Raw genomic sequence first — 18176 nt, forward strand, 5'->3', positions numbered from 1 at the left:
TCAATACACAATCTCAAGGCCCCATCTTCCTTTTTAGCGAAGAGGGCCGGTGCTCCCCACGGTGAAACACTAGAGCGAACAATACCCTTATCTAACAATTCCTGGAGCTGAACTTTCAACTCAACAAACTCTGCTAGAGCAAAACAGTAAGGTGCCATAGAAATTGGCGCCATGCCGGGCACTAGATCAATAGAGAACTCTATCTCTCGATGAGGTGGAAAACTAACAAGGTCCTCGGGAAAGACATCCGAATACTCACAAACCACCCTCGACAACACAAGCTGGGTCTCATCACACTCACCACTCTCAAAGCTAGCAAGTAGACCACTAAGCTCACTCCGCCCTCGCGAATCATACCCCGGTGGCAAAACACTACCAACCCGGTCTCCCAAGAAATGGAACCACTCCTCGCTCAAGGTACATAACGTGACCCTCTGGCGGTAGCAATCGATAACAGCCTGGTATGACGATAGCCAGTCCATACCCAAAATAACATCAAAACCCTTCATGCGCATAACTACAAAAGGGAATGCAAGTCTATAGTCGACGACCTCTATATCGCAACCTTTACAACCCTGTTTCAAGATCAGTTCACCCCCATGAGGTGACACCACACATATAGGAGATGCTAGCTGAGCTAACTCCAACTCCAAAACAGATGCAAATGCAGCAGATACAAAAGAATGAGATGCACCCGTATCAATCAACACATTAGCAACCGAGTTGCAAAACAAAAAGGTACCTCTCACTACTGATGGATCCGGTAGTAGATCCTGCGCGGTAACAGCATACACGCACCCCGTAGGCCCCTGATCCACCTACTCACACCTCGGAGCATACGACTGTTGCACTGACTGGGACGACGAAGCTCTCGGATTGGCCCTCGAGGCCTGCACAGACTGAGCTGGCTGAAATCCCTGCGTCTGTCTAGAACCAAACGCTCCTGAAGTGGCACTCAACTGTGGGCAGAACCTCTTCAGGTGCCCAGGATGTCCACACTGATAGCAAGATAAGGGTTGCCCTCTGCCCAAACCCTGACTCTGCGGTCTAACTGAAGAAGAAGCAGCTCTCTGACCTCCGCCCTTCTGCGGGCAAACCGAAGACTTGTGACCCAGCTGGCCACAGGTGTAGCAAGTCAAACCTCCCTGATTACCTCTCCCCGAGCCTGCACTTGGCACCGGAAAGGTCGATCTAGCAACCCCACTCTGAGACTGCTGAGGGTTATAACCCCTCTGTCTCCTGCCATCACCCTGACCCTCCTGGCCCCTCTTGGCGCCTCTATGTTTCTCCTCGTCCTCCTCCTGCATCATAAGCTCCATATGAGCTGCAACATCCACTAAATGTCTATACTCTCGGATATAAGACCCACCAACCCTGAACTTGAGGCCCCGCCTCAACTTCCGCTCAAACTCAAAGCAACGGCGTTCTTCAAACGCCACCAACTCAGGTGCAAACCTGGACAAACTAGTAAAAGTGGCCTCAAACTCGGCCACAGACATACCCTGCTAATTAAGCCGGCTAAACTGATCCCTCAGCTTCTCCCTAGCCACTGCAGATAAGAACCTCTCCTGGAAAGCATTTACAAACGCCTCCCATGTACCACCAATACGAGCCTTCTTGTACTTCCACCATTGACCTGCATCTCCCTTCAGCTGGAAGGATGCCAAGGTCACTTTCAGTGCTCCGTCCTCGATGCCAAGCATCTCGAACGTCTTACTCATTTGTTCCAACCACTCGTCAGCCTTCAGTGGCTTCTTCGGATCTCCAACAAATTCGTCTGGGTTAGACCGGAAGAACTCCCTCTTCAAGAAAGAAGGCCCTGCCTCAGGTGCCTGATTCCCTGCTCTAAGAATACCCAAAGCCCCTGCTATCTCTCATGCCAAGGCACTCATAGCCTGCTGACCCGCTGGCACGGCCACATTGGCCTGGCCAACTCCCTCCTGCACTGTCGGAATATCATCCGGTAAAGGTACTTCCTGCCTCGCAGGCCTACCACGCCTAGTGCCTCTTCCTCGTCCTGACATCCTAATAAAGGTAACACAGAACGTTAGCACATTCACAAATGTGCCAAAACTAAACACTCACGTCCTAATGCATGGACAACTGTAATTCACTCCACGTAAGCACATAAACACATAAGCACTTACGAATTTCATTTCCGGATAATGATAGTCCCGAGGCGTTACTAGAGTTCCGGTTAGAAACGGCATTGATCAAGTGCCTTTCCTACAAGACTCCCAGAAACCCAAGGATCCAATCAACATCCTAGAAATTAAATCCCATACCCAAATAAACACATAAGCATGTTATCTATTTAAACACATAGCATATGACACTACACCAAAGTCTCTATCAAACGAGACAAACCCACTGTGATACTAATCACATCCCACGTACCCAAAGTATTCGAACCTGGTACGCTCTGATACCAAGTTGTCACGCCCTCAAAAAAAAAAAAATTTAAACCCATCAGTATAGATATGCATTGATATATAAAAGCTCCACATCCTTCTATTCATCAGAGTTCCATTATCCAAAAAGTATTACATGTTAACGACAAAAGCAAATGCCCTAAAGGCTTACAGCTTTCCAAGTTAACACTTGGTTACAACAAAAGAGTGCTAACTCATTTACACATTAAGCCCTTGGCTTGAATTTACGTGTAATACATCAAAAGGGAAAAAGACAACAAAAGTCCATCAGCCTCAAGCCTCCCAAGCTATGTCCTTGGAGGTGGCATGCTACCTGTACCTGGAAATGATGTTCCCATATAGGGTGAGCCACAACCCAGTAGAAATACACTAAACCAAATATGAACAATGACTAAAAAGATTAGCAATTGATAGATGGCCAACACTGATACTTTCCTTTATCATACTTTACGATTTCATGACATACAAGTCCATATTACAATCCATTTTCCAATTCTTTCAATTCTCAATTCATAACCATGGCTCAGAACCTGGCCAACAACTTATATGAGACAGTAACTCATATTAAACTTCTTCCCAATTCATATTAGATAAGCGTACTAGCTATATCAACACATCAACAGATAAGCATACGAGCTATATCATCACTTCCATAGATATGCATAAGAGCACTATCACACTTCCGAAAACAAGCATATGAGCTATGTCAACACATTACTAGATAAGCATATGAGCTCTATCTATGGAGTCCATCCCCTATCTCCTCCCAACAACATCCGGTTTAGAGGTCCATCCCCTATCATCCCCTAAGCCGTGGAGTACATCCCCTATCTCCTCCAACACAACACAATGCATATAAACAATAACTATACACATCATCACACAATACATAAATTTAATGTATTCTTTCAACCGTCATTCTCAATGACACATTCTAGTCATTAGTTTCAGTTTGCCAAATCATCATACATTGTCTACAACAATCAAGACTATCCTCCACCGATAGCCCAAAGCAGTTGTTTCTATACAAAAAATACATGCAACAATGGATATATAATCAACATTTCAACTACGTGAGTGATAAATAATCCAACTACACCCTTTAACCCCATACATTCTCAATCTTAATATTTCCGCTTCAATTTCTCATTCCTCACAATTAATTTTACAAATTAATTAACCAATGTAATTAGGGCATTTTCCATAATTAACATTACAAACCTTAGGTTCCATTTTCATCAATGCCTCAACATTTATGTCATTTCTCCATGCCAACCATGCATCTAGGTTTATCATAATTGAAAACCCAACTTTTATAAATTTACATAAAAGTCCCAAACTTTCACAAAATTACCATACCAACCCCAATATCTCAAAATACCAAAATTTAAAGACAAAACCCATAGTAAGGAGTAGGTTATCCTTACCTCAAAGAATGACACCCAACCAAGAAGATGATGGAAATGAAAATGCTCCAAACCACGAACTATTCAGATCAAAAGATAGCCCTCGACGATCAACAACTTTTTTGTAAAGGCCAAAGGTAAGGAAATCACTCCTACTAGATCAATACCTAGAGAGAAGGTAGAGCTCTAGAGTGAGAGGCTCAACAATGGCGTTTTTGAAAAAGTAAGAGAGAGAAAAGAAGTGGAAAAAGTGATTTAAAAGATCAAAACACGGAGCTTTAACCTAGTCGCCCCACTCGAGCGTCCAACGCCCTGCTCGAGCGTCACTCACAGACTCCCGCTCGAGCGTCAGCAATCCCGCTCGAGCGGCGGATACACACTTCCAGAACTTTTACAGAACCAGGTCTCTGCTCGAGCGTCAACTCTCTCGCTCGAGCGTCACACACAACATCCCGCTCGAGCGTCAAAAATCCCGCTCGAGCGTACAACACTGTAGAGAAGATACTGGAAGATGGAAAACTACGCTCGAGCGTCGAAAACCCCACTCGAGTGGACAAACAACAACGAAGGGCCCGGTCGAGCGTCAAAATCCCCGCTCGAGCGTCAAAATCCCCGCTCGAGCGTGAAGGCCAAAATCTGGGCAATTACTCTTGGTTTCCAAGTTCAACCAACCTGTTTCAAACTTGCCCAACACAACCCAAGACTCGAACACAAGGAGTAAAGGATGTAAATAAGACGCACACAGCAACTAACTCCACGGAACCTAGGTCCGGATACAACAATTAAAGAAAAGGGAAACCGGGATCGTTATATATTACAACGTGACAGAGGTAAAAAATGGGCGGGCTTGCTGTTGGTCAAAACGGATTACGTATTAAAACAATCTAATTTAAACTCGTCTATTTAATAAACAGCTTTAAACAGATTGGATTAAACTAGGTAAGTGTAAAACAAATCAAGAGAAGCAGCTAAAGAAACTATGGCCCCTAAAATTGTGTTTAGATTATGGATAATCCCTGTCCAAATTCATAATTCTCACTTTCTTTCAAAATTACTACCCAAATCTATGATCCAAACAGTCACAAGACAAGACAAGTGACCAACAAACAACATACATCCTCATATCCTGTCCACAGTATCAATTTCCCCAAAAACTAAAGTTCCATGTAATCGTGTAACATAATTGCAGTGTTCAAACACCATATTTCAAATTAACTGGAGTCATGAGTCGCAGCGCTATTGCAAAATGAACAAGGATCGTTTACAACAATACCCAATACAACATCTATAGAACAAAGAGGTTCTGGATATGAGAATGCTTGATGATACAACTTGTAAATACTACAATAGAAGGCCAAGATCATTTAGTCCAGAAGTCCGGCTAGTCTACAGATTTCAATGGAATCAACCAGAGTTTCTTCTATCGGTCTGTAACTCCAACCCAACTTCTGCAATTTCTCTAAACTGAGCTTTTCTTCTTCCTTTCCCTCAGTAAATCTGGCAATGTCTAATTGAATGAAACAACAAATTTTAACCCAACAAAGGTAACCCATAGTAATAATTCAGTTACGCTTATTGGTGATAGACCACAGATATAATTCAACTGCTAACACCTAATCTATTATATAATATAAAATTAAAAAAATGAAAAATAAATTCGTACAGCAGGAAAATCCTTTTAGATGAATATATTATGGAGAGACAGAAACTTACTTCCTAGGATAATTGTAGTTCGGGTAGTTTTTCCTGAGTATTTCCACCAGATCTTGTGACTTGATCATGTAAGCTGTGTACATATACCTTCCTTCGGCTTCGGGCTTCTCATATGCCAATAGCAGTGCTTCAGCTACATCTCGTACATCTACTATCATCCTCAAATTGTTTTCGAATTCATCATATCCCTCTGTAAATAATAGGATTGCGAGAAGTCAGGACATCAAGTGCTACAGTTTTCACTGACAAACCATTTTCAAGAAGAAAAAACTATATACCAGATGACTAGTAATAAGCAACGTATTGATGAAGTCATGGCACAACTTATGAAAAATTATGCACTGCTTGAGTGCCTTTCAAGTGCGCTCTGAGCAAGCCTCTGTGGGCTCCCATTATGCAAAAATCCCAGCACCCTGCTCAAGCACACTTTCAAGTGGGCATCAAGAGCAGCTCTATGGACTTCTGTGAAGTTGAAATGTCACCACATTTCTTTAAACCTAGGGCTCTAGACTTATGCAGAGCTCCCAGGGGGCACCTCGCTCGAGTGCTCTTCGATCGGTGCCCTTGGGGCTTGCCCAATTAATCTTGTATTGAATAGTTTCCGATCATAAAGACCACAAGACTAAGCATAAGTTATTCTAGTCAAACTATGACATGAAAAGCATGTGTCCTAGACTAATACAAGATATCACATGTAAATAGGATCGAAGCACACTTTGCATTATCTCTAAAGATCTTTAATCTTGATCAGTTGGAGACACTAACCTATTCTCACTAACACGCATTTTGTCTATGGAAATTAGCAAGGCATTAAATCACTTTATAAAATACTCGGGAATAAAGGGAGACGTGATCTCTATCTGCTGGCAATTCATTTGCATGATGTCATCTTGAATACTGTCATGGAATCTGTGAAAATCCAAATCATCTATAAAAATTTCTACAAAATGTTAGTTACCTCAATTTATTTGGCTGTGGAGATCACTAGGTTGGAATGTTAAGTATTTGCACGTGCCTTCTCTTCCCATTTTATTTTTTTATTGCATCTTTCTTTTACTTTTTTCCTGTGTGTGTATTTTCAGGGGTGGGGGGATTGGTTCCACAAGATTGATATCCGGCTTCAAGTGTTCCATTTAAGTGCAACCAAAGTTGACATGCTGTTTCAACATCAACCCACATCCAACGCTTTAACATTTTTGCTTTTTTGAAGAAAGCAAAAACACAGCATGTGTTTGCACAACATTTATTTGTGCATCCGTACACATCAAATTATACACATGAATGAGTATGATTATCTGTACGTATACATGTACATTTATTATTTATGCATGCTTTTATGACCACTTATATGCCTATAAGTTCTCACATAAGTATTATACATACCTTTATGCCTATATACAAATTTATATATGCATATTTTTCTACATAGAGATGCATCGTAAGTACTTTTATCCATACATATATGCTACACATGTCTTACTAAGGCTTGGTTTGGCATAACTAAAAAATGCCAAAAAGTCAAAAAGTCACTATCCTATTTAAGTCACATCATCTTATTTAAGTCACATCACCTCTCTACCACATCACTTCAAACCCAACCCATATCCAACCCATATTTCATAAAAAAGTCAAAAGTGCACTTATTTAGTTTATCCCAAACAATACCTAAATTGATTTTTAAATGTACCCATACCTAATTGTACATTATATGACCACATGCTGTTATCAAAAGTAATTTCATATGCATATTAATGAAGATCATGGAAAGAAAAAAGATAGCAAATCTGGAATTTTACATAAAACACATTTAGGACATCAAGAATTAAATATTTGGAATAATTTCAAGTCTTCATATCATTATAGTATATTTTAGTAATTAAAGGTATAATGGTAATTCCAACAATTGTTGAACATAGGTTGTCGGGGTCGCCCATGGGTTTTATTTTGGGTCAAATTATTAAATGGGTCGTTATATATGGGTTTTATTATGTCTAAAATAATTTTAGTAGTCAAAAGTTCAAGTTTTCTATTTTGATATTGGAGTAGAATTAGAAATCATTACAGTTTCCTATTATGATTGAAGTAGAATTGGAAATCATAGTTGATCTAGATCTAGAATATTAGTAGTTGTTAAATATTTTTAGTTTCTATTTGATTTATAGTCCTTATAGAATTAGGAGAGTTGTTAGCCTATAAATGTATGTGTAATCTCAATGATTGAGGAAAAAGAGTTAATATTATGAAAATTTAAGATTGTATTTGTGTGATTGGCATATTCTTTATGAGGGTGAAGCACCTTTCTCTCACTCTTTTCTTCTTCTTCTATCCAGCAAGATCACTGTTCACATCACTATTCATAGTGCTTAGAACAACCACCTAACAGCCTCTAAACACTTGTTTTTTCATTCCCAACACCCTACCCCTTTACAAACCCTTAAACTCCTATATTTTTAAATACTTTTGTAGTCACAAACTCCCACCAAATCTAGCCCTATAAGTCTATTATTGTTGCTGCTAGTATAGTTAACCCGGGCTCACTACTTGTAGGAAAGTAATCCATACTCGTCCTACATTAGTTTGGTATCAAAGTGTCAAGATCCTATCTTGTTCGTTACCAATCTTTTGATGAAATTTCTTTCTTTATTACAATGTTGACAAGCATTGAATTAAATTTGAAATTTGAAGCCTCATCAACAAATTATAGGGTTACTAAGAAAGATATTGTGATGTTAAAGGAGGATTTTGGAATAATTAAGGAGGATATTGCAACAATAAAAAGTGATGTGCATACTATCCAGACAACTTTGAATGGATTGAAAGCTTTCATGAAAATATTAGTGGCTACTACTTTGGAGAAGATTAATATCTAAGAGCAAAAGGATGATAGTGTTGAAGATTTTGAAGAAACTATAAAAGAGCAAGATGAACATGTTGCTAATATTGAAGATCTTGAACAAATGTAGGCGAAAATTAATTTGTTTACTAAAGAAAGCATGAAAGATCATCATGATCAAGAATCTAAAGCCAAGAAAGTCAAAGAAAATAATAAGAATGCCACTGAATTTTCTAGTCTTCACAAGAAAAATGAAGTTCACATTGAGTTTGTTATTCCTAATAAATTTGATGTGGTCAATGGAGTGATGACAACATTGAATTTTTTGATTTTCTCATCGTTCTTTCAAAACAATCAATTTAAATGTTTGCAAGTGCAAGATTCCATAATCCTCATACTTCAACATTATAAAACTCGAGGTCGAGTTTTTTCGAATGCAAGGGAGAATGATGAAAATCATGGAGAAAAAAAAAGAAAAGCAAATCTGGAATTTCACATGAAGCACATTTAGGGCATCAAAAATTAAATATTTGGAATAATTTCAAATCTTCATGTCATTATAGTAAGTTTTAGTAATTAAGGGTATAATAATAATTCTAATAATTGTTGGGCATAGGTTGTAGGGGTCGTCCATAGATTTTATTTTGGATCAAGTTATTAAATGGGTTATTATATATGGCTTTTATTTAGGGATGGGCACGGGTCGGTTGCGGCCATAGAACTTCTAATTCATCATCTGTCCATCAGATTGACAGATTGGAGAAAATCAATCCGCATCGGTCTGCTAATCCGGCAGATGTGAATTGAGCGGATTGGCAGATAGATGCGAATCGATTTGGTGGTTTAAAATTTTATAAATTTTCAACATAATTCAACTTGTGCACTTCCTAAAAAAAAAGAAAAGAAATATTACGTCAATGACTTAAAAAAATATTAAAATCACTACATACCTCATCCACATATTACAATTACAACATGCCTTATCCACATAAAGTATTACAATCTGTGATTCCTAAAATATAAAAACAATTCAAACCACCAAAACCATGAATAGAGTAATGGTAGAGATTGTATGCCTCTGTATTGTTACATCTATATCTGTTTTTAAAAATAAAATCAACCAGCATATATCATCTTTTTTATTTATTATTTTCAAATTTAGATTTAAAAACCAAAAAATATAGATAAATAATACATTTATTTTTTTCAATTCAAAAAATATATTCAAGTTAAAAACTCTTTTTCAACAGACTATATTCAACAGAATATTTAAACTCTTTTTCAATTGAAAACACAAACAAAATATTTAATCAAATTGAAAACAGAGTCTTATAAATTAGTAGGGGTGCTGGTGGTTTGATGGTTCGGTTGCAGCCAACGGAACCTCAAATCCGTCATTTGTCCAAAATTAGGCGGATTGAAAAAATCAATCCGCAACTATCCGCTCGTCATCACGCATCCGTTCAAAATGCGACGGATTTATTCGGTTCAGTTCGGTCGGTTAGGATGGATCAGTATATCCGCTACTCACCTCTAGTTTTATTATGTCTAAAATGGTCAAAAATCCAAGTTTCCTATTTTGATATTGAAGTAAAATTAAAAGTCATTAAAGTTTCCTATTATGATTGAAGTAGAATTGGAAGTCATAGTTGGTCTAGAATATTAGTAGTTGCTAAATATTTCTGATTTCTAAATTTGAGTTATAGTCCTTATAGAATTAGGAGAGTCTTTAGCCTATAAATATATGTGTAATCTTAATGATTAAGGAAAAAGAGTTAATATTATGAAAATTTAAGATTGTGATCGTGATTGTGTGATTGGCCTGTCCCTTGTGAGAGTGAAGCACCTCTCTCTCTCTTTCTCTTCTCTTCTATCCAACAAGATTACTGTTCACATCACTGTTCAAAGTACTTAGAACAGCCACCCAACAATCCCCAAACACTTGTATTTTCATTCACAAAACCCCACCTTTTTACAAACCCTTAAACTCTTATTTTATTAAATACTTTTGCAACCACAAACTCCTACCAAATCTAGCCCTATAAGTCTATTGTTGCGGCTACCAGTATACTTAACCCGGACCCACTACTTGTAGGAAAGTAATCCATACTCGTCCTACATCACATATACTTCCATATATGGCCATTTCATCCTTATGTAATGACTTTAATAGGAAAGCATAATTAAATTCTGTAGGGTGACTTCAGTGCTTTTGAAAGGGTTCAATCAAAGCATTGCAAGACTGAACTTTGGAGCTCAATTGGCCTCACCTTCTAGAAGTTCAATCATAATGAGAATGATTGGAAAAACAAGCATCACCATTCCTCAAGGCTTAACATCACCAAAACTCGTGCATTATATATATATATATACATTTATCCTTTTAATACAAATTGGAGCCCTAGATTGTAGGCTTAAAGCATAACAAGCAGGATAAAGCAGAGCAAAAATGCTTCCCATATGGAATGTAATACCAAAAGTAACTTCTCAAGCATTAAAGTTCAAAAGTTAACATTCCACTGCAGCATATAAACATGCATAGGGACACATATGAGCACATCATTTAGAATAAAAGAAAACAAGATTTACATGGATAAAAAATGCTACTTCTACCTGAGAAAATAAAATGATATAGGTTTATTCAATTAGTTACCTTTTGAAAGCTTAATGAGAACCAAACTACTAGCATTTGCTGTGGACTGGAGCATTGGTCCCAAAACATGGGTTGGACACACTCTTACAACATCAAGCCCACTTCTTTTCGCATACTCAAAAGCCTCACTTTCTGCTTTTGTTTTGGAAAGACAATACCAATTCTAGGACAAAGAACCAGAAAATCAATATAAATATAGAAAACATTAGCATGGAACCTACAATTTTAAACAGCTTTGAATAATATCAAGAAGAAATGCACTACAATCGCAACATAATCATTACAAGTTTAAAGTTGGCTTGTTTAATTGATTACATTAGTTCTTCTGCAGTATTCCGCATCAAACCAACAAGTCTCGTCCTTCACTTGACCCTTGGGCCATTCAGGGTTCAAGGAAACAGCAGCTCCAGAAGATACAACCACCACTCATTTGACATTTGCTTCAGAACATGCCTTGAGTACATTAAGAGCACCCTTCACAGCAGGCTCAATTAGTTGCACCTGCACTAAAGCTATTAGATACTATGGAAGTAAAATAACTCACCAAACTCGTAACACATTAAAGTCCCATTGAAGATAAACATTCAATGATTACACATGTCATCACATTTCAATCCTGTGACGCACTTCTTTACCTGTGGATTAACTTTACTATCACAGATGCAACTAAAATGCCGGCAACTCCCCCAAGTGACATGCCACATTGATCCCCAATTGGTGAGAAGTAGGGAAAGGCGCTAACACTTTAATAGACAAGTGCACATAAAGAAACTAGTCCAAGAGTGTAAAATACAATTAGTAACTTGGAACATAGGAACAATAACAATGATTGGAAAGAGAATGAATAATTTTTTTTTTACAAGAAACAAATGGTTAAAGGAAAATCTAAAGCAGTTAAGGAGGTTAAAATTAAATTGAAGGCTTACAATGCTCTCTATCTTAAGTTGTAAGGATGGAGAACAAGATACGTAAGATGAAGAGAAAGAAAAGACGGAGACCAAGTTCAGGTAACAATTTGGATATTATCTAATATGTCACCAATGAATGGTGGGACTCATTAAACCAATGGGTTGGTGACACAACAAGTGGTATTCAAAATTTGGTACCCAAAAGTCACCATAGGATAATTTGCTCAAAAAATGAACCCATGTAAGCAACCCCAATTAATTGGGACAAAAGTTTTGTTAAGATGAATTAAGAATTGAACAAAACACAAGCATGGCCGGACCGGTATCATATTTTCACGATTCTTATTCTCGTAAGTTGGCTCAGTCCAAAAAAGTAGCAAAATGAAATAGCTAAACACATTAGATAAAGAGATGCAATATCCAGAAATTCTCGCCGCCATAAGAATCCAAGTTACAGTAGAATTGAAGCCATATGGGCTGATGCAGGCTAAATGTATGGACTATGAAGCAGTGTAACGCCCTCAAAATAATAACATTAAACCCATCCATATAGACATGCATTGATACATAAAAACTCCACATTCTTCTATTCATCAGAGTTCCATTACAAAAAGTATTACATGTTAACGACAAAAGCAAATGCCCTACGAGCTTACAGCTTTCCAAGTTAACACTTGGTTACAATAAAAGAGTACTAACTCATTTACACATTAAGCCCTTGGCTTGAATTTACATGTAATACATCAAAAACAAATAAGACAACAAAAGTGTGTCCGCCTCTAGCCTCCCAAGCTATGTCCTTGGAGGTGGCATGCTACCTGTACCTGAAAATGATATTCCCATATAGGGTGAGTCACAGCCCAGTAGAAATACACTAAACCAAATATGAACAATGACTAAAAGATTAGCAGTTGATAGATGGCCAACAGTGATACTTTCTCTTATCACACTTTACAGTTTCATGACATACAATTCCATGTCACAATTCATTTTCCAGTTCCTTTCAATTCTCATTTTATAACCATGGCTCAGAACCTGGCCAAACAACTCATATGAGACAGTAACTCACATCAAGCACTTCCCCATTTCATAATAGATAAGCATACTAGCTATATCACATACCAACAGATAAGCATATAAGCTATATCATCAATTCCACAGATATGCATATGAGCACTATCACACTTCCAATGACAAGCATATGAGCTCTGTCAATACATCACTAGATAAGCATATAAGCTCTATCTACGGAGTCCATCCCCTATCTCCTCCCAACAACATCCGGTTTAGAGGTTCATCCCCTATCTTCCCCTAAACCGTGGAGTACATCCCCTATCTCCTCCAACACAACACAATGTATATAAACAATAATTACACACATCATCACACAACACATAAATTTAACGTGTTCTTTCAATCATCATACTCGATGACTCATTCTAGTGATTAGTTTTCGTTTGCCTAATCATCATGCATTGTCTACAACAATCAAGATTATCCTCCACCGATAGCCCAAAGCAGTTATTTCTATACAAAAAAAATAAATGCAACAATGGATATACAATCAACATTTCAACCAGGTGAGCGATAAATAATCCAACTACACCCCTTAACCCCTTTCCCTTTCCAATTTCCACATTCTCAATTCAATTCCTCATTTCCAACAATTAATTATACAAATTAATCAACCAATGTAATTAGGGCATTTTCCATAATTAACATTACAACCCTTAGGTTCTATTTTCATTAATGTTTTAACATTAATTTCACTTTTTCCATGCCAAACATGCATCTAGGCTTTATATATCTAAACCCCCAACTTTTGTAAATTTACACAAAGGCCCAAACTTTCTCAAAATTACCCAACAACTCCCAACATATCAAATGCCAAAATTTAAAGACAAAAATCATAAAGAGGAGTAGGATATCCCTACCTCAAATTCGTAGTTCAAGGGGTGAAGATGAAGAAACTCAACGTGCTCCAAAACTCGATATTTTCGGATCAAAACGTAGCCCTCGACGATCAACACAACTTTTGTAAAGGCCAAAGGTGAGGAAACAACTCTAACTAGATCAATACCTAGAGAGAAGACAAGGTTCTAGAGAGAGGGGCTCAACAATGGAGGTTTTGAAAAGTAAGAGAGAGAAAAGGAGTTAAAAAAGTGATCCAAAAGTCGGATCTCGGGTTTATATAAAAGTCGCCCCGCTCGAGCGTCACTCACAGACTCCCGCTCGAGTGTCAACAATCCCGCTCGAGCGGCGGATACACACTTCCAGAACTTTTACAGAACCAGGTCTCCGCTCGAGCGTCAAACCTCCCCGCTCGAGTGTCACACACAACATCCCGCTCGAGCGTCAAAACTCCCGCTCGAGCGCACAACACTGCAGAGGAGATACTGGAAGATGGAAAACTACGCTCGAGCGTCGGAAATCCCGCTCGAGCGGACAGACAACAACGAAGGACCCGCTCGAGCGTCAAAATCCTCGCTCAAGCGTGAAGGCCAAAATCTGGGCAACTACACTTGGTTCCTAATCTCAACCAACCTGTTATACACCTACCCAATACAACCCAAGACTCAAATACAAAGAGTAAAGGATGTAAACGAGATGTACACAACAACCAATGAAAAGGGAAACCGGGATCGCTATAAGCAGTGTTACGTGGTCATCCTAATATCAAGATTAGGACAATATGCAACATTCCACATAGGTTCAGAAGTCAATATAGATATAAAATTGCCAAGAAGAATGCAAATGATTTCAATAAACAAGTTCAATCACAAGGTATTCTTGCCTCCGGATCTGGCAAGCTGCCGGGGGGAACTGGACTGGCGACATGGAACACTCCGGCACACCCCGTGATGGCTGCAGAAAGAGAGTTGTAATCCAGCAGGTCCACCTTGAAGAGTTTAAGCTTGTCAGATGCTTTTTCAACTTTTTTCAAATGAGAATTTTTCTCATCATCTGCAAGATAAATTGAATAGGATTTACAGAGCCATATGAAAATCTTTTAGATCAAGGAATATATGTTCATAAACATGTTATTCTAAATTAAAACAGAAAGAGCGTCAACTAGAGAGAGAGAGCTACAATAATCATACGAGTTGAATAGATGATGAGATTGGTATGTAAGAGATATAACAGTGGCTAGAAGGGCGATGGAAAGTTGAGGAGAGGGATAGGGATAGGGATAGGCATAGGCATAGGGATTGGGGGGCTTACGAGGATCTCTGACGGTTCCATGGATGGAGTAACCATTAGAGAGAAGAAGCTTCACCAACCAAGAAGCTACGTACCCTCCCGCCCCTGTTACGCACACTGCCCTTCTCTTCCGCCATTCACTCGCTGAGTCAACCACTACTACGCCCTACAGCCACCACAACCCACTCATACTGCCCTCACCTCATCAAAAACATACAAGTCTTACAAAAAAGATAATTACGAGTCGGTTACGGAGGCTTTTCCCATATTAAGTCTATTTTCTATCTTAATTTTTAAATTAGGTTTAGTTTGGACGAAATTCTCAAATTAAGTTAAAGTGCTATTACAAATCACATTTTCACTGTTTGGAGCCGAAAAGTTAATGAACATTGAAAGCGCTATTCGAAATCGCGCCTTTAATTAAGAAAGCGTGCTTTCACGCTTTTAACATAAATTTTTTTTCTGAAAAAAACGTGGTTCCAAATCACGCTTTCACTGTGCATCTCGTTTTAATTTGTGTTCTGAACGCTTTCACTGTGCATATAATTTTTTTCTTTTTCCTGAAGAAAGCACTATTCGAAATCACACTTTTACTGTTCACTACAAAAAGCGTGGATTGAAACCACGCTTTCACTGTTCATTTAATTTATTTTTTTTTTCTTCTGTTGTCATTGTTTTGGTGGTAATGTAATTCATTAAATTTTTTTTTTCTTTTGCCTTTGTTTTGGGTTAGAAGATGTAATTGAGAAATTTTTTTTGTCTTTACTAAAGCCGTTTTCAGGTAATTGTTTTTTTTTTTTTTGTTTTGGGTTAGAAGATGATAATGTAATTCATAAATTTTTTTTGGCTTTACTAAAGACGTTTTCATGTTAAATTTTAATTTTTTTCTTTTGTCTTTGTTTTGGGTTAGAAAGTGTTATTCAGAAATTTATTTTGGCTTTACTAAAATCGTTTTCATTTAAATATATATATTTTTTATTTTGTCTTTGTTTTGGGTTAGAAGGTGATAATGTAATTCAGAAAACTGGTTTAATAAAACCATTTTCTAGCCATTTCATTAAAAAAAAAAAATTTCCTTTTGTCTTTGTTTTGGGGTAGAAGGTGATATACATGCTCTACAGTTCGAAGCACACCCACACACTGTGCAATTCGATGAAGGGTGAGACAAGAAGAGCACCGCAGAGTAGCCCAAGAAGATGAAGGCCACTATAGCGATCCCGGGTTTACCCTTGTTGTACAGTGATCCGGACTTGTGTCTATGGATGTTGGTAGTTGATTATTATCTTGTTTACATCCTTTTACTTTGTATTTGAGTTATAGGATGTGTTGGGCAGGTTTGTTACAGGTTGGTTGAGTTTAGAAACCAAAACTAGTTGCCAAGATTTTGACCTGTCCGCTCGAGCGGGAATTGCACCCATCCAGTAAATTCTGTGCAGTGTTGGACGCTCGAGCATGGTATTAGCCGCTCGAGCGGGGTTGTGTGAGTGCCGCTCGAGCGGGGAGTTGGAAGCTCGAGCGGAGACCTGGTTCTGTAAAAGTTCTAGGAGTGTGTATCCGCCGGTCGAGCGGGATTGTTGACGCTCGAGCGGGAGTATGTGAGTGACGCTCGAGCGGGTCGACTGGGTTTAAGTTCCGTGTTTTGACTTTTCAAATCACTTTTTCACTTTCTCTTCTGTCTCCTACTTTTTCAAAAACACCATTGTTGAGCCTCTCACTCTAGAACTCTACCTTCTCTCTAGGTTTTGATCTAGTATGAGTGATTTGCTCATCTTTGGCCTTTACAAAAAAGTTGTTGATCGTCGAGGGCTACATTTTAATCTGAAAATTTCGAGATTTGGAGCACGTTGGGTTTTATCATCTTCTCCCTTGGGGCTCCGAATTTGAGGTAGGGATATCCTACTCTTCTCTATGGATTTTGTCTTTAAATTTTGGTATTTGGAGATGTTGGGGTTGGTTTGGTAATTTTGTGAAAGTTTGGGGCTTTTGTGTTATTTTACAAAAGTTGGGGTTTTATTTATAATAAACCTAGATGTTTGTTTGGTATAGAGAAATGGAATAAATGTTGAATCATTGATGAAAATGGGACCTAAGGGTTGAAATGGTAATTACGGAAAATGACCTAATTACATTATTTGATTAATTGGGATAATTAATTGTGAGAAATGAGGAAATGAAATGGAATTGTTGAGATTGGGAGTGCATGGGGTTAAAAGGTGTAGTTGGTTTGTTTATCACACACCGAATTGAAATGTTGATTGAATATCCATTTGTGCATTTATTTTTTGTTTAGAAATAATTGCTTTGGGCTATCGGTGGAGGATAGTCGTGATTGTTGTAGACAATACATGATGATTAGGCAAACGAAAACTAATCAATGGAATGTGTCATGGAATTTGACGATTGATAGAATACATTAACTATATGTATTGAGTGATTGTATATAGAACCAATGTGTTTGTATACGTTATGTGTAGAGGAGGAGATGGGGGATGTACTTCGCGGTTTAGGGGAAGATAGGGAATGTACCTCTAAACCGGATAGTATTGGGAGAAGATAGGGGATGAACTCCGTAGATACAGTTCATATGCTTGTCTAGAGAAGTGAATATAGAGCTCTTATGCTTATCTTTGTGAAGTGTGGATATAGCTTATATGCTTATCTGTGAATGTGGGATACTGTAGTTATACATATCTGTTGAGAATGTGGATATAGCTTATATGCTTATCTGTGAATGTGGGATATAGTTTTTATACATATCTGTTGAGATGATGATAGAGCTAATATGCGTATCTGTTGAAAAAGGGAAAATGAAAAGTAACTTGGACTCATAAGTCGTATGACATAAATATGTGATTTATGTGAATGTATCAGTGTTGACTATCTATCAATTGCTAATCTTTTAGTCATTGTTCATGGTTGGTTTAGTGTATTTCTACTGGGCCGTGGCTCACCCTATATAGGAATATCATTTTCAGGTACAGGTAGCATGCCACCTCCAAGGACATAGCTTGGGAGGCTAGAGGCGGACAT

General features: G+C 38.1%; 1 pseudogene across 1 annotated transcript; it reads right to left on the bottom strand.

The window, feature by feature from the left end:
- Positions 1 to 5061: 5061 nt before the first annotated feature.
- Positions 5062 to 15347, bottom strand: LOC114280322 (cinnamoyl-CoA reductase 1-like; annotated as a pseudogene). Its single transcript, XR_014365343.1, has 6 exons — positions 15168 to 15347; positions 14740 to 14909; positions 11353 to 11538; positions 11038 to 11200; positions 5552 to 5741; positions 5062 to 5335 (listed from the first exon to the last, which is right to left on the bottom strand). The product of XR_014365343.1 is annotated as a cinnamoyl-CoA reductase 1-like (transcript).
- Positions 15348 to 18176: the final 2829 nt, after the last annotated feature.

This window comes from Camellia sinensis, chromosome 3 (genome assembly GCF_055761805.1).
Source record: "Camellia sinensis isolate YWXY chromosome 3, ASM5576180v1, whole genome shotgun sequence".
NCBI lineage: Eukaryota > Viridiplantae > Streptophyta > Magnoliopsida > Ericales > Theaceae > Camellia > Camellia sinensis.